At 43.4% G+C, this 18,086-nt stretch overlaps 2 non-coding genes across 2 annotated transcripts; one reads left to right on the plus strand and one right to left on the minus strand.

Annotated features, from left to right (window-relative positions):
- Positions 1-102: 102 nt before the first annotated feature.
- On the plus strand, positions 103-196 carry TRNAI-UAU (transfer RNA isoleucine (anticodon UAU)). The gene is made up of 2 exons: positions 103-140; positions 161-196. It is a non-coding gene; the product is annotated as a tRNA-Ile (tRNA).
- A 6,446-nt stretch (positions 197-6,642) lies between these two features.
- On the minus strand, positions 6,643-6,715 carry TRNAR-UCG (transfer RNA arginine (anticodon UCG)). Its single transcript has one exon. It is a non-coding gene; the product is annotated as a tRNA-Arg (tRNA).
- Between the last annotated feature and the right edge of the window lie 11,371 nt (positions 6,716-18,086).

Here is an 18,086-nt window from a genome sequence, read left to right on the forward strand (position 1 = left end):
CATATGATTTAATAAATACGTTAAAAAAAAAAAGTTTGAAAAGAGTTCATCTGTAATCTGTATAAGCATCTTATACCTTCCCAAATCCCTGTTATCTCCATGGCTCCAGTGGCGCAATCGGTTAGCGCGCGGTACTTATAAGACAGTGCACCTGTGAGCGATGCCGAGGTTGTGAGTTCGAGCCTCACCTGGAGCAGTTTTACTATTCTCCTAGCTGTAGAAATTCAAAAATGGGGAGAGTGTACTGAGTTTGAGATCCCCTTCAGCGATGTATGTCGTTCTCATTTAGACTGTACTCAGAACCCTCCCGTGATTTGACTTAGAATTCCCAGTTTAAGGCAAGGGATGACAGATGTAATCTCACGGTCCTTTTTGATGTCTGCCTTTGTCCAATACCTTAGCAACAGTCGCTAAGACAGCTCTTGACAGTATTCATTTCAGTAAGAAACGGACCGGGTATGGTAGCTCACGCCTGTAATCACAGTTGTTTGAGAGGCTGAGGGGAGCTGGTCTCTTGAGTCCAGGAGTTCAGGACGAGGCATGGGCAATGTGATAAAACCCTGTCTCTACAAAACATTAGCATTTAGCTAGGCGTGGTAGTGCGCACCTGTAGTTCCTGCGGGACAGAGTGAGACCTTGTCTCAAAGAAACCCGACTTTCACGGTCTATAGATCAGGAATATATATAAAAATTAATGACAAGTACTCCTCTGTGACTCTTCAACTCTGGGAAATAAGGACGATCTTGGGTTTTTAAAATCGTTGTATTGTGGGAATTTTCTTGTCTGAATCTGCTTTCCCTACTTCCGTTTCTTCACTTCTCTGGAATTCTTAATAAGCCTGTAATGTCTATAGTTATGACAGAGACACAGGTATTGAATATCAAAAAATAAACCGACGCATTACAGCCTCGGAGCGGAGCAGAAAGCCTACGTGTGGGCCACCAACCTCACCCTCTGAATCTTAAACATCTGAGACTTCTGGAGGCACAGCAGCGCTCCCTCTTCACAGATTCATGACGGGCACGTGCAGATGCTGAGCACTGCCTGCTCTTTTCCAGCTGCTGCTGCATTTTGAAGTGTTTACGTTCTCCCAGATCTCATCTTGACCTGCCCACCAGGTAAAGGTGGATTCAAAACAAGACCTACAGACCAACTTGAATTAACGCTTAGTTAAAAAAAAAAGTGATAGTGGATAATTTACTTAATTTACTTAACCAGGATGTACAATGAACATATTAATAGGAGAACTATTCACCATGTTGTTTGATAATAAATTTTAACAATTGATTAACGGCCACAAATTCCTGCCATCCCTGTATGCATATCCGTCTGTAGTATGTGTGTTTGTTTTGTTTTTTTTCAGACAAGGTTTCTATCTGTCTTCTATCTGTCCCCCAGGCTGGAGTGCAGTGGTGCAATTTTGGCTCACGGCAACCTCTGCCTCTTGGGTGCAAGTGATTCTCATGCCTCAGCTGCTAGAGTAGCTGGGATCACAAGTGTGCTCCACCATGCCTGGCTAATGTTTGTATTCTTTAATAGCAGAATCGGGGTTTCGCCATATTACCCAGGCTGGTTTCGAACTCCTGAGCTCAAGCTGTCTGCCTACTTCAGCCTCCCAGATTGGTGCAGTTACAGGCATGAGCCACCACACCTGGTCTGTCATGTGACTCTTGTAGCAGCTTTCATCAAGAGGCCAAGTCTGTTTCCCTCCCTGTTGTATGTGAGTTGACTTGACGATTTGCTTTGACCAACAGAATGCTGTGAAATGGTATAGAAATGGTGGTGTGGGAGTTCTAAGATTAGGCCTCAAGAAACCTTGTCACTAACCTCTTAGAATCTTGTTACCACCGTGTATGGAAACCTCATCAAGCGTCTTAGATGGAAGACTGCATGGAGAGAGGCTCAGCCATCTCAGCCATGTGAGGCGGTCCAGCTGACACCCCACACATGTTAGTGGGATCGTCTTGGACCACCCAGTCTCAGTCTAGCTGCCAGATGACCACAATCACATGAGCGACCCAAGGTAAAACCAATAAAAGAATTGCCCCGCTAAACACGGCTCAAATCCTTGACCTGAAGAACTGTAAACAGAAGAAACAGTTGTTGCTTTAAGCCACTACATTTGAATGAGGCTTGTTACATAGATATAAATGATGGGTATAAGCCATTAGCACAGTGCTGAGTACAAAGTAAGAGCCTAGGGTAAGTTAGGAGTTTGTTACTTTTAGGGATCTTCTAATTGCCTCAAGAAGTGGGTCCTCTCTGCTCTCACCACAGCACAGAAACTCCAGAATTATTTGGAATCCTGGGCTTTTCAGATTTACCCTTGGAGTAAAAGCTTCTGACTCCTTATGTCCTTGCACCAGGCCCAGAGTTCCTGCTCTGAATAGAGTTTCCAGATCTCTAGAGTGAGTTGAGGTATGAATGGATAGATGTGTCTCTCATTCCTTGCCTGATTTTGCAAACCAGAGTCCACAGTCCTTTCTACCTGCATTTTCCTAGTGCTGGCTGTCCCTTTGGTAGGTGTGCTGATTTGCTTTGTCACCCGTGACAAGGAGAAGAGGGTTTGGTATCCATATTGAGAAACCTTTGTATATTTAATTTTAAATAATTGAGGTCGTTTAGAGATGCCAGGCAGTCCCACTTGGTAGCTTCTTTCCAGTTTGCGTAACATTTTTTCAAGAAAATTCTGTAACAGACAATTCTTATGTGTTGCGTACTTGTCATGGTGGTTAGAAGCTGGATGTAGTCCTCTTCCAGATACACCTGAGTACCTTCCCACCAGACAGATACCAGGACCAGGCCAAACTTTTCTCTTTTTTTGCTTTGGATTTTAAACCAAATCTGAACAGAAAGAAGCATCTGCATGTTTTCTTTAGAAATGTTTCATTTAATAGAAAAAAGAGTTAAAAATGACAATTGAACAATGTCATAAATTATGACAGACAGAATTTCTTGTCTAATTTCTTAGTCAAACTATCAATCAAAAGTGAGTGTGTTATAAAGCCATTTATAGACAGAGTCCTGCTCTCGGAAAATTCCTAGAGGCTTTTCTCCACCAAAATGATACAACACTGAAAACAGGAAAACACAGGGATCCAAAACAGGAAGAAGGCAAAGTATATCCCAGGTCGGTGGAAGAAAAGCCCCAGGAAGACACCTGTGTAACATGCCTACAGAACAACCCGTCCAGATCGAAGCAGGGGGACGAAGGCCCCAGAGAGGAGACTACTAAGAAAAATATTAAAAACGATAGGTTCTTTGTGGTATTTCTCCCTACTGAGAGTTGCTTAAATTCCAGGAAAATGAATTGAGAATGAATTGGTTACATGGTCATAAAAGATAAAGTGCAAGGCACTTAATAACTGCAGAAAACTAAAAGGCACATAAATATATTCATAGTATTATATGATACAGCTGTGAATAGTTTTTATAACCAATAAACCCTGAAGTTTCAGGTATTTCCAGAGACTGACTTTCAACATGGACTGAAAAGAGCCTGGAGACCTACTCTCAAGTGAAACTAGTGAAAATTCTTTTTTTTCAAATCAACCATTTAAAAGTCTCTGGCAAAGTGCTCGGCACCGTGGCTCATGCCTGTAATTTTAGCACTTTGGGAGGCCAAGGCAGGTGGATCACCTGTCAGGAGTTCGAGACCAGCCTGGCCAACATGGCAAAACCCCATCTGTACTAAAAATACAAAAATTAGCTGGGTATGGTGGCAGGTGCCTGTAGTCACAGTTACTTGGGAAGCTGAGGCAAGAGAATCGCTTGAACCCGGGAGGCAGAGGTTGCAGTGAACCAATTGCAACACTGGTCTTCAGCCTGGATAACAGAGAAAGACTCCATCTTAAAAAAAAAAAAAAAAAAAAAAATTCTCTGGCAAAGGTCCTCTGGGCTTACAGCAAATGAAGAAATATCTATTCAAGAAAATCTACTAAAATTAGTCTGCAGTATTTGAACTAGTGTTATGGTCTGATTGTGCCCCCTCAAAATTTGTATGTTAAAACTGAGTCACCAGTATGGCAGTGTTAAGAGGTCTTTAGGCGATGACCAAATCAGGAGGGTTGAGCCCTGACGGATAGGATTAGTGACCCCCTTCCACCCTTCTGCCATGTGAGGATGCAGCAAGAGGCCATCTTTGAAGCAAAGAACAAGCTCTCACCAGTCACTAAATCTGCTGGCAACTTAATGTTAGATTTCCCAGCCATCTGAACTATAAGAAATAAATTTATGTTGTTTATAAATTTCCCAGTCTACAGTATTTTTGTTATAGTAGCCCAGACAGACTAAGACAGAGTGGATTCCTCCTTCTTTCCCTCCCAGTTCATTGAAATGAAAACTCCACCGCAGACCAGTGCAATGAAGAACACAGGGCTCCCTCGCTCCCCGGCTCTCAGTCTGAGGGCTGCTATCCTGGAAGGGCCAGGGCATCAGCATTTTTCATCCTCCCTCCAGCTACTGATTGTGAAGTTTCCAGTGACTGCATCTTAGAAGTGGCAGCATCCCAATCATCTCTTACGGGATGGATGGAAGCTCTATCTTGGGTATGTTGCCACTGTAAATATTAGGGCCCCAACCACCCTTCTTCCAGCTGGTAAGGCAGTGGTTGCATGCCGGCAGTGTAGTTTCAAGCTAAGAAGACCTGAAGACCTCATTCCACCAACCTACTAAAGCAGAGGTATTACTCAGAGAAAAGCATGGATGTTCCCACCTTCAGCTTCAGAGCACTAGCTCACAGATTTTGCCTCATGGGAGAAGGCCATAAAACAGATAATTCCTAATCTCTTTGGGAAGAGACTTTTTTTTTTTTTTTTTTTTTTTTTTTTTTTTTTTTTTTTTTTTGAGATGGAGTCTTGCTCTGTTGCCCGGGCTACAGTGCAGTGGTGCGATCTCGGCTCATTGCAACCTCTGCCTCCCGGGTTCAATTGATTCTTCTGCCACAGCCTCCTGAGTAGCTGGGATTACAGGCATGGGCCACCATGCCTGGGTAATTTCTTGTATTTTTGGTAGAGATGAGGTTTCTCCATGTTGGTCAGGCCGGTCTTGAACTCCCGACCTCAGGTGATCTGCCTTCTCAGCTTCCCAAAGTGTTGGGATTACAGGCGTGAGCCACTATGCCTGACCTAGAGTGTGTTTTTAAATGCTTCTGTACATTCTTTCACACCACATTTTTTGGGGGTGTGTCTACGTTCATCATTGTACTGGTCATTTCATGATTACAATATTGTATGTAAAACTTACAGAGTTTAAACTTGTGCAGTTTCTTGCATGGCAATTATGCCTCAATAAAACTGTTTAGAGTACACTGTCTGGAAAAATATCATTATGGCATTCTGCAAGTGTAGTTGGGAGTCTTTTCCCTCTCTTTTCTGTGCTGTGGAAGAGATCACGTCTCTTTGGATTTATTTCTTCCCTTTTGTTTTGAGACGGAGTCCCGCTCTGTCGCCAGGCTGGAAAGCAATGGCGGGATCTCGCCTCACTGCAACCTCCGCTTCCCGGGTTCAAATGATTCTCCTGCCTCAGCCTCCCAAGTCTCTGGGATTACAGGTGTGCACCACCACGCCCGGCTAATTTTTTGTATTTTTAGTACAGACGGGGTTTCATCATGTTGGCCAGGCCAGTCTCGATCTCCTAGCTCTTAATCCCCAGATAAGTGATGGGACATGGGGTTCTCAGTAGGAAGACGTTTGACAACTAATTCAATTTATTTCGTAGTTTGACTATTCATTATTGCTATTCTTTCTTGAATCTTAATGAGTCACGTTGTCCTAATAATTTTTCCATTTCATATAAATATTCAAATGTATTTGGCCAGATTCTTTCCCCTTTTGTTGTGTTTTGATATTTACTGGTTTAATTCTTTGTTCTATCTTTTATATCTTCCTGCCCAGACGATTGTTTTGACTTTTACTGGTTTATTACAAAGGGCCTTCGCTTTTTGGAGAGGCAGCTCCATCTTCTTCAAGATCTCTTCCTGGCTCGCCTCTTCTCCTGTTTCCAGATCTTGTTAGCACCTTGGTTCCTGAGATATTTTGGACAGTCACGTGAGGGACAACCCGGGAACTGGCCTGGGCGGAACACGAAAGCGTCCGGCCGCCGACCACATCACCTCAATCACTAGCAGGTGTTATGGCGAGGGTTCCTTCAGCTCTTCTAACATGTGGGAAGTTTTCCTTTCGAAAGGGGGCAATATTTAAACTGACCTCAAAAAGACAAGGCTCTCAAGATACAATTTTTTTGTGCGTCTGCGAGTCAAACTTGTCACTGAGCACCCAATGGGGACCAGGTGAACAGAACTTCTTCACCTGCACTCACAGCCCACCCAGCCGGCGGGCAGAGGGTCGGCCTGGCCCAGGGCGCGCGCTCTCCCCATCCCGCCCCGAGCTCCGGGCACCTGCGTGCCAGCCTGGCCAAGCGCTTCTTCCGAAGTACAAACAGCTGAAAGCTGGTGCGCGGGCCTCACCTGCATCACTCGCAACTCAGAAGCCATCACTGATGCCACTTTACATTTACACAAGAGAGAATTGTAGATACTTGACGTTTGCTTCCTGAAAGTGGTTGGATGCTATAATTTTGGGGTGTGGAAGGTGTGCAGTGTTGCTTGAGAGTTGGGAGCGGGAGAGTGAAAAAGGTACAACCAACCACGAAGGGATTCGAACCCTCAATCTTCTGATCCGAAGTCAGACGCCTTATCCATTAGGCCACGTGGTCCCACGGCTCGATATTTGCAAAAAATGCAACAAATGTTGTAAGTCTTGGCTATTGGCCTGGACTTTACATACATACATTGCATGATTCTACTTATATGACATGATTTCTGTTACTACCCTCATTTCAAAGATAGTGTTAATAATACAAAAGCTAAATAACTTTTCAGTGTCACACAATAACAGGTTGATGCAAAGTGAGTATTTCAATTTTCTCCAAACTCCTACCCTTAACTTGACACCGAAAGTGACACCAAATGTTGCGCATGCGCCACGGTAACAAAAAGCTGTAAAGAAAGGGAAAAAGGAAAGGATGGAATGTCCCTGTTAATCAGTACCGCACGTGGTCAGTCTGCGTTCCGCGTGGAGACCCTCTGGAAGTCAGTGGAAATCAGCAGGTGAACGAGAAAGATCCTCCCGCGACTTCTCAGCTTGGCCTCCCATTCAGCCGCAGCAGCTGCAGTCGCCGTTAAAACGTGGCCTCGCCCTCGCCTGGCCCCGCAGCTGAATCCCGTCTAGCGAGACGTTCGTTAACAGCCCGGGTTTTAACCGGCACCGAGAGAAGAAACGACGTGGAAAGCGCCTGTGATCCGCGCAGCCACCAGGTGGGGGCGCTGCCTCTTCGGGCGGGAGCCGCGCGCCGGGCCGGGTGAGTCGCGGTCCGCCCCTCCGGAGCGGGCGTGTTTCCCTCCCAGCTCCTCGTGTCACCCCGACTCGCAGGGTTCTGACCTCCCACTAGGGACGTGCCGGTGGGAAAAGCACGGGGAGGAAGGGCGCGCGCGGGGCCTGGCCGGAATCAGCGCGGCTGCGTGGGCCCTCCCGTGGGTGCCGGGGCGGGGGTGCGGTGAAAGCCACGGGGCGCGAATCCCAGGGATACGGGGTCTCCTTCGCCGCGGAACGAACGCCGACTGTGTGGACCCTCTCCCGTGGGTGCCGGGGCCGGCGGAAGCCACGGGGCGGGAATCCCAGGTCTCTGGGGTCTCCCCCGGCCTGTGGGGTCTCCTCCGGCCTGTGGGGTCTCCTCAGGCACGTGGGGTCGTCTCAGGTCTGTGGGATCTCAGGCGTGTGGGGTCTCCTCAGGCATGTGGGGTCTCCTCAGGTGTATGGGGTCGTCTCAGGTCTCTAGGGTCTCCTCCGACCTGTGGGGTTTCCTCCGGCATATGGGGTCTTCTAAGGCATGTGAGGTCTCCTCAGGCACGTGGGGTCTCCTCAGGCATCTGGGGTCTCCTCAGGCCTATGGGGTCGTCTCAGGTCTGTGGGGTCTCCTCTGGCCTGTGGGGTCTCCTCTGGCATATGGGGTCGTCTCAGGTCTCTAGGGTCTCCTCCGACCTGTGGGGTTTCCTCCGGCCTGTGGGGTCTTCTCAGGCATGTGGGGTCTCCTCAGGCATGTGGGGTCTTCTCAGGCATGTGGAGTCTCCTCAGGCATGTGGGGTCGTTTCAGGTCTGTGGGATCTCCTCAGGCATGTGGGGTCTCCTCAGGCAAACTATACATCTGACAAAGGACGAATATCCAGAATCTACAAGGAACTCATTAGCAAGAAAAAATAATCTCACCAAAAAGTGGGCTAAGGAAATGAATAGGCTTAGTTTTCAAAAGGAGATATACAAATGGCCAGAAAACATGAAAAAATGCGCGACATCACTAATGATCAGGGAAATGTGACTCAAAACCACAACGTGATACCACTTTACTCCTACAAGAATGGCCATAATCAAAAAATAACATATATTGGCATGGTTGTGGTTTAAAAAAAGGAATACTTTTAACTGCTGGTGGGAATGTAAACTAGTATCATGACTTTGGAAAACAGTGTGCAAATTCCTTAAAGAACTAAAAGTAGATCTGTCATTTGATCCAGTAACCCCACTACTGGGTATCTACTCAGAGGAAAGTAAGTCATGATATGAAAAAGATACTTGCATATGCATGTTTATAGTCCCCCAATCTGCAATTGCAAAAATATGGAACCAGTCCAAATGCCCATCAGTCAAGTGGATAAAGAAAACGTGCTATGTATTAAACATCCACCATGGAATACTACTAAACCATAAAAAGGAATGAAATAATGGCATTCACAGCAACTTGGATGGAGTTGGAGACCATTTTTCTAAGTGCAGTAACTCAGGAATGGAAAACCAAACACTGTGTGTTCTCACTTAGAAGTGGGGGCTGAGTGAGGAGGCAAAAACATAAGAATGGCACAACAGACTTTGGGGACTTGGGGAGGTGTGGGAGAGGGTAAGGGATAAAAGTCGACACACTGGGTACAGTGTACACAGGCTGGGTGATGGATGCACCAAAATCTCAGAAATCATCATAAAGAACTTATCCATGTGACCAAAGACCACCTATTCCCCAAAAACCTATTGAAATAAAATACAAAATCATGTCATCTGCAGACACAATTTAACTTCTTTCTTTCAGATTTGGATACCTTTTATTTCTTTTTTCTTGCCCAGTTGTGTTGGCTAAGACTTCCAGTACTATGCTGAATAGAAATGGTGAGAGTGGGCCTCCTCAGCTTGTTCCTGATGTTAGAAGAAAAGCAGGTTTCCACCGTTGAGTTTGTTAGCTTCGGCTAACAAATACGTATATTTATAGCCTTTGTTAGGGTGAGGTACATTTCTTCTATGTCTAATTTACTGAGAGTTTTTGTCATGCAAGTTGTTGAATTTTGTGAAATACTTTTTCTACATTTATTGAAATGATCATATTATTTTATCCTTGATTCCATGAATGTGATATATCACATTTATTGATTTGTATATGTTGAACTACCTTTGTACTCCATGGGTAAATTCCACTTGATCATGGTGCATGATCCTTTTAAGGTACTGTTGGATTCAGTTTGCTAGTATTTTGTGGAGGATTTTGGCACCTATTTTCATCAAGGATATTGGCCTATAATTATTTTGTAATGTCCTTGTCTGGCTTTGGTATCAAGGCAATGCTGATCTCATAGAAATAATGTGGAAGTATTTCCTCTTCTTTGAGTTTTTGCAAGTGTTTGAGAAGGATTGGTACTAGTTTTTTAAATGTTTGGTAGGATTCAGCTGTGCGACCATAAGGGATTTTCTGTGTTGGGAGGTATTGATTGCTGCTTCAATCTCCTTACTTGTTATTGGGCTGTTTGAATTTTCTATTGTTTCATGATTCAGTCTTGGTAGGTTATATGATTCTACAAATTATCCATTTCTTCTAAGTTATTCAATTTGTTGGCATATAATTATTGATAGTAATGTATTAAAATCCTTTGTATTCGTTAGTGGAAAAAAAAACACTCTCAAAGCGTGTTTTTTTCCCTATTCTCTCACTCAACAACCTCAACACCAATATCTTTTATGACCAATGTGTGTGTGTGTAGAGGGGTGTTCCCCACTCACCAAACAAGCAAGCAATTTTGTAGCAGAAACCAGCTCAGCGTCCTTCAACCCAGTTCAATTCTGACATTATCCACCTGGAAATAGTTTCGGATTCCACAGGTTGAGTGCTCAGTTTCATAAAGCTGACCCCACTTCAGACACAAGCCACAAGTCTGGGCCTCCAGAACTTCTGACCAACCAGCTTCACATTAAAGTTCTTATGACCCCCTCTTTGAGTTTGATTAATTTGCTAGAGCAGCTCACAGAACGCAAGGAAACACTTATGTTTACTGGTTTATTATAAAGGATATATTAAAGGATACAAACAAACAGCCCAACCAAGAGATTCACAGGGTGTGATCTCAAAGAGTCCAGAGCACAAGAGTGTTCCTTCCCATCAAGTTATGATGTGCTATCTTCCCATGACGTGGAAGAGTCCTTGTTTATATTTCTCTAAGCCTCATGAGTTCAACTGTCCAGAAGTTCTCTGAACCCAGTCCTTTTGGTTTTTATGGAAGCTTCACTGTATAGACATGATTGATTACCATTTTGGCCATTGGTACTGGGTTTAACCTTCAGCCTCTTTTCTCTTTTGAGAAGTCAGAGGATGGGGCTGAAAGTGGCAACACTAATCATGCCTTAGTCTTTCAGGTGACTATCTTCTATGTGGTCTTTTAACTTTTATACTAGATTGATTTGTATGTCATCATTACAGCATTAATTTGATTTTGACTACATGTTTACCTTTATCAGTGAGTTTTATACTTTCATATGTTTTTATGTTATTCAACGTCCTTTCGTTTCAATTTGAAGAACTCTAATCAGCATTTCTTGCAAGGCAGGCCTAGTGGTGATGAACTTTCTCAGATTTTGTTTATCTGGGAATGTGTTTGTATGTTCTTCATTTCTGAAGGATGGCTTTGCAGAGTATACTATTCTTCAACAGCAGTTTTTTTCTTCATCAGCATTTTAAATCTATTATTCATTCCCTTCTGACCTGGAAGTTGTCTTCCTAGTAATCTGTTGATAGCTGTATGGAGGTTCCCTTGTATATTATACATCTCCTTTCTCTTGCTGTTTTCAAGAGTCTCTCTTTCTCTTTGACTTTTGACAATCTGCTCATAAAGTGTCTCAGAATACTCTTCTTTTAGATCCTTTGAGCTTCATAAATGTGAATGTCCATATCTCTCCCAAGATTTGAGAAGCTTTGTTTTTTTGAGACAGGCCCTGACTCTATGGCCCAGGCTGGAGTGCCGTGCTCTGATCCTGGGTCACTGAAGCCTCAGACCTCTGGAGCTCAGGCAGTCCTCTCACCTCAGTGTCCCAAGTAGCTGGGACTACAGTGCACTACCATGTCTGGCAAATTTTGTCTATTTTTTCTCCAGACAGTGTCTCCCCAGGCTGGTCTCAGACTCCTGAGCTCAAGCACTCCTTTTGCCTTGGCCTCCGAAAGTGTTGAATTACAGGCATGAGCCATCATGCCTGGCCCATTATTTTATTAGAGAAAGTTTCTATGCATTTCTTTCTTCTTCTCCTTCTTAGACTCCCATAATTTGTATATTCATGCACTTGATGTGCCCTAGGTCTCATGTTTTCTTCACTCTTTTTCATTCTTCTCTTCTTTTTGTTTCTTGCTATGGTTTTAACGTATCTCCCAAAGTTTATGAGTCAGAAACTTAATCGCCAATGCGACGGTGTTGAGAGGTGGGATCTTTAACAGTGATTAGGCATGAGGGCTCTGCCCTCACAAATGAAGTACTGTTGGTATTGTGGTAATGGGCTCATTATCACAGAAATGGATTTGTTATAAAAGTGAGTTCAGCCGGGCACAGTGGCTCACGCCTGTAATCCCAGCACTTTGGGAGGCCAAGGTGGGAGGATCACGGGGTCAGGAGTTTGAGACCAGCCTGACCAACATGGTGAAACCCCGTCTCTAAAGATAGAAAAGCGAGTTCAGCCCTCCCTCATGCCTGTGCACCATCCCTTGCCCCTTCTGCTTTTCACCATGTGATGATACAGCACAAAGTCCCTTGGCAGATGTGGGTCCCTCAATTTTGGACTTCTTGGCCTCCAGAACCAGAAGAAGTAAATGATGGATGAGGCATGACGACTTACACTTGTAATCCCAGCACTTTTGGAGGCTAAGTTGGGAGGATCACTTGAACTCAGGAGTTTGCAACCAACCTGGGCAATATAGTGAGACCCCATCTCTACAAAATAAATAACATTTTTTAAAGCCAGGCATGGCCAGGAGCAGTGGCTCATGCCTGTAATCCCAGCACTTTGGGAGGCTGAGGTAGGTGGATCACAAGGCAAGAGCATCCTGGCCAACATGGTAAAATCCCATCTCTACTAAAAAATACAAAAAAGTAGCTGGGCATGGTAGCGCATGCCTATAGTCCCAGCTACTTGGGAGGCTGAGGCAGGAGGATTGCTTGAACCCAGGAGGTGAAAGTTGCAATGAGCCAAGATCACGCTACTGCACTCCAGCCTGGTGACAGCGCAAGACTCCATCTTAAAAAAACAGGCATGGTGGTATGGTGGTATGTGCCTGTAGTCCCAGCTACTCTGGAGGCTGAGGTGGGAGGATCCCTTGAACTTAAGAGGTGAAGGCTTGCAGTGAGCTGTGATCATGTCACTGCACTCCAACCTGGGTGACAGAACAAGGCCCTGTTTAAAAAAAAAAAAAAGAAGAAGTAGAAGTATGTATATTATTGCAAGAGTGAGTTCATTATGATGAGAGTAAATTTGTTATAAAAGTGAGTTGGACTCTGTCATTTATGAGCAAACTCTTTTGCCCTCTGCCTTCTGCAATGAGATAATGCAACAAAAAGGCCCATACCAGATGTGGCACCCTCAATCTTGGATTTGCCAGCTGCTAGAATTGTAAGAAATAAATGTATTTTCTTTATAAAATACCCAGTCTGTGATACTCTTTTATAGCAACACAAAATGGACCAAGACATTCCTCTAATTGACAACTTTCAAATAATCTGTCTTCAAGTTCACAGATTCTTTCTTCTGTATAATTGAGTTTGCTGTTGAAATCCTTGATTTAATTTTTCTGTTCTGTCACTGTATTCTTCAACTGCAGAATTTCTGTTAGGTTCCTTTTCATGGTTCCTAGTTATTAAAATTGTCATTTTGTTCATGCATTGTTTTTCTCATTTTTATTTAGCTATCTATATACATTCTCTTAAAGCTTATTGAGCTTATTTCAGATGATTATTTTGAATTCTTTGTCAGGCAATGTGTAGCTCTTTATTAGAGTTCAGTTACTAAAGCATTAATAGTTTTCTTCAGTGAGATGATGTTTGACTAATTCTTCATGATCTGTGTAGCGTTGCATTGGTGTCTGCACATTCGAAGAAAGAAAAACTTCTTCAAGTCTTATAGACTGGTTTTAGCAGGTACAGACATTCTCCTGTTGAGTTGTCTAGAAGAGAAGATACATTCCTCTCAAGTACACATGAAACATTCCTCATAAAGTCCACATTTCAGGCCATAAAACAAACCTCAAAAAAATTAAAAGGATAAAAATGATGTGATGTATTTTCTCCGACCATAATATAATGGAATTAGAAATCAGTGGCAGGAAAAAAAAATGTGCAAAACACAAAAATATGCCGAAATTAAGCAATACTCTTGTATAACCCATGGGTCAAATAAAAGATAGCAAGGGAAACCTGAAAATGCTCTGAGATGAATAAAAATGAAGACACAACATACTAAAACTTATAGTATGCAGATAAAGCAATGCTTAGAAGAAAATTTATAGCTGTAAATGCCTGTATCAAAGGAAGAAGTCAAATCAGTGAACTAACTTTCTACCTGTAGCTTTATATGTTTTGAAGTCAGGTAGAGTGAGCCCTTCTACTTTTATCTTCCTAAGCAATGAGCAGAATATTTTAGGAACATATATATATATAGCCACATAATATTTCATATATAAATTAAAAATCTCAGGAAAACCAAGGAACTGCTGAACGTGATTACCTCTAAAAGAGTGACTCTAGAGAGACAAGCTGTGGATTTAAGAAAGAATAAGCAGGTGTCACTTATGTAATACACACACACACGCGCACGCACACACAAAATATTCTTTTGAGTGATATATTCCATTTAATATGACAGATGAAATCATGAGCAGCTAACATTATCTCTGTTTTATCAATTATGCAATGATATTAAAATAACCGATTTATAAGTCACCTTCCAGCTCTAGCAATAAATAAATTGATGATAAGCAAACAAAGTTACAAAGATGGATCTGGGTTTAGGAGAAAAGAGATGAGGTTTCAAACTGAAATGTTTTAAAGAATTTTGGTATGGGAACATTTGTTTCTCTTGTATAAACTAGCTTTGTCATTTTTTTTTTTTTTTTTTTTTTTTTTTTTTTTTTTTGAGACGGAGTTTCGCTCTTGTTACCCCGGCTGGAGTGCAATGGCGCCATCTCGGCTCACCGCAACCTCCGCCTCCTGGGTTCAGGCAATTCTCCTGCCTCAGCCTCCTGAGTAGCTGGGATTACAGGCACGCGCCACCATGCCCAGCTACTGTTTTTGTATTTTTAGTAGAGACGGGGTTTCACCATGTTGGCCAGGATGGTCTCGATCTCTTGACCTCGTGATCCACCCGCCTCGGCCTCCCAAAGTGCTGGGATTACAGGCGTGAGCCACCGCGCCCGGCCGCTTTGTCATATTTGTTAAGCTGTCACAATTTGAGGAAATGGTACTGGGCAGAAAGAAAATGTTCGGACACAAGGAGCTAAGACAAAGAGAAGGAAGAGGAAGAACAGGTCAGTAACAGTGCTGTGTGCGGTGGGGCTGCGGGACACCCAGGGTGATGATCCCCAGCGAGTTTGTGAAACTGCTGGCAGACGGCTGTCCAACAAGCCTTACACAAGCTGTAGCAGGTGGCTCCCCAGAGAGCTTATTCCAAAGCTAATGAGTGATTGCCTGCATGCCAGCTCCAGCCTATGGCACCTCAGAGAACGTGAAAGCCAGTGGCAGTGGAAAGTGCTTTCCCACTTTGTTCCTGTCTTGGATGCTCTGCCTCAGGCCCAGAGGCAGTGGCTGCTCCAGAGAGTTCTCTACTCTTGCTAGACAGTGCCCTGCTACTAGTTAATAATTCTTTAAGTTGAACATTCCTTGTCCCAATTGCCACTTGGCTTCTGTCTTCTGACTAGATCTTAACTGATAACATTAAGTAGTGGATAACAGAGAAGAAAGCTGAGAGAAGGAGAAATGAAAGAGAGAGCAAAAGAAATAGGGTAGAAAGTTGAAGTGAGCAGTATGGGTCTACACAGCTTGGTGGAAAATGTTCTGACTTGGGATCAGAGTCAAGTCTCTAGAAGGAGTTTTTCAGCCCTTTCTGAGAATAGAGCCACAGTGTGTGAATCTGAGTTACCTTCGTTCAGCTCGCTAACTCTACAAAGGGTAGGACCATTTTCTCTTTTATTTGATGCCCATGGAGATGAAGTCCTCTTCTTGTGTGTAATAGGTGATCAGTAATTTTGGAGTGAAATGAAAGAAAGTAGCTTATGAAAGAGAATTGTCTTACCGAAGTCAGTTGATATGCCACCCCCTTTTCAGATGAAACACAGAGGAGCTGGCAAAAACCACTTCTGAATCAGCTGGCCTTCCCCATGAAGATGATGTGCTGATCTTTTTTCCACCTGGGCAGGCATGACCCTAGTTCTCCCACACTCTGGGGGTTAACAAACAGGACTGTCAAAAAGGTCCTCACCACAGCCTTCAGCCAATGTCTCGGGAACCAAGGCTTACCTGAGACATGGAAGGTGAGCTGATGTGGTTGCTTAGATGTTGCTTCTCATTTGTGCTGGTCCTGGCACTCTTATTGCTATGAGATTACTAAAAAGTTTCCTGGAACATGTTTTATAACATAATTAACAGATACAGTGATTTGATCTCTACCAATTATATGAATGGTAGCAAATTACTGCATGTATCCTGAAAGCAGGTGCATCTATTACGTATCAATTTTAAACATTCAAAGTAAAAGTAAAGGGGAAATAATGTATTACAATCTCTTCCTCTCTTACATATGAAAGGGTATTATACTGAGTCCAAAGGGAAATAATTTTCTTCCTATTTTTTTTGAGACGTGTTTCCCAGGCAGGAGTGCAGCAGAGATCCTTCCATCTAAGCCTCCTGAGTAGGTGGAACCACAGGCACTTACCACTACACTGGGCTAATTTCTTTTCTAAGACGGTGTCTTGCTCTGCGGTGCAGGCTGAAGTACAGTGGCACGATCTCGGCTCACTGCAATCTCCACCTCCCAGGTTCAAGTGATTCTTCTGCCTCAGCCTCCCAAATAGTTAGGATTAACCACCCACACCTGGCTCTGGCTAATTTTTGTATTTTTAGTAGAGATGGGGTTTCACCATGTTGGTCAGGCTGGTCTTGAACTCCTGACCTCAAGCAATCCACCCGCCTTGGCCTCCCAAAGTGCTGGGATTACATCCGCTGGGCTAATTTTTAAATTTTTTGTTGAGACAGAGCCTCACTATATTGCGTAGGCCGCTCTTGAACTCCTGGGCTCAAGTGATCCTCCTGCTTCTGCCTCCCAAAGTGCTGGAATTACCAGCACCACACCTGGCCAGGGAAATTATTTTCTTTCTTATTGCTTTTAACTTTAATGTTTTGAATAGATAATATGACATAGTTAATAATTATTTTAATGTAGAACAATAGTAAAATGTCTTCATCTCGCCCCCACCCCGGTGTCCTTGCCTGTCCTGGGTTCTTAAGCCCTCAGATAGCTAGTATCAGATTCAGGTGTTTCCTTATAGGCCAGTTTTTGACAGATATATTCAAACTTGTATATTATCTTCCCCACATTTACACAAATAATAGAGTGCTATTTATACTTCTCTTTACCTTGCTTTTTCATTTAACATATTCATTCAGTAGTACATGTTACTGAGCACCAACTTCATGCTGGGCGTTTTCTAGACATTAAAGATGCAATAGTAGGGTGAGGTGAATGATATTATTTCCTGCCTTTGTGGAACTGATTGTAGTGGAGAAGACATAATAAGTCAGATAAAAATGAAATATGCTAAATAGTAATGTATTCTAAGGAGAAAAGTTAGAAAAGAGGGACAAGATATGTTGAGAGGTTTGCAATTTACCTAGCGTGGTTGAGGAAAAGCCTCTTTTAGATGATTTTTGAATAAAAACTGAAAAAAATAGAGGAGCCAGCCATGAAGATATCAAAGAAAAGAACATTCTAGGCAGAGGGAAGAAAAGTGAGGATGCTCTGAAGCAGGAATGAGCCTGGAGCATCCAGAGAACCCCGAAGGGACGATGGGGTTGGGATGGGGTAAAGCAGGGTAGGATAGAAGATGAAATCAGAGAAATAAAGAAAGGGGGCCAGATCCCACAGGGTGTTGAGAATTTTCTTTACAAACACTCTTCTTGACTCAGATCTTTGTGTAATACTCTAGAGTCACAGATGCCAGTACACATGGTAGCAGCATTGTGGTTCCTATTTTTATTAATAGTTTAGAGCAGAACATGGAAGATTTGGGGGGAAATGCTAAAATCTGATTGGACAACAGATACCCAAATGAGGTACAGGTATGACTGAATATTATCAATGACCTATCTTAGAAGACAATTTAGAAAATACTAGTGGCCAGGGGCAGTGGCTCATGCCTGTAATGCCAGCACTTTGGGAGGCGGGTGGATCATGAGGTCAGGAGTTTGAGACCAGCCTGGCCAATATAGTGAAACCCCATCTCTACTAAAAATACAAAAAATTAGCCAGGCATGGTGGTAGGCCCCTGTAATTCCAGCTACTTGGGAAGCTGAGGCAGGAGAATCGATTGAACCCGGGAAGCAGAGATTGCGGTGAGCCGAGATTGCACCACTGTACTCCAGTGTGAGACTGTCTCAAAAATGAAATAAAATAAAATAAATAAAAATACTACCAAACAGTAATTGTTCTGAGATGTGCAGCAGCTGGTCAAAGATGTGAACACACTGAGC

Source organism: Saimiri boliviensis, chromosome 4 (genome assembly GCF_048565385.1).
Source record: "Saimiri boliviensis isolate mSaiBol1 chromosome 4, mSaiBol1.pri, whole genome shotgun sequence".
NCBI lineage: Eukaryota > Metazoa > Chordata > Mammalia > Primates > Cebidae > Saimiri > Saimiri boliviensis.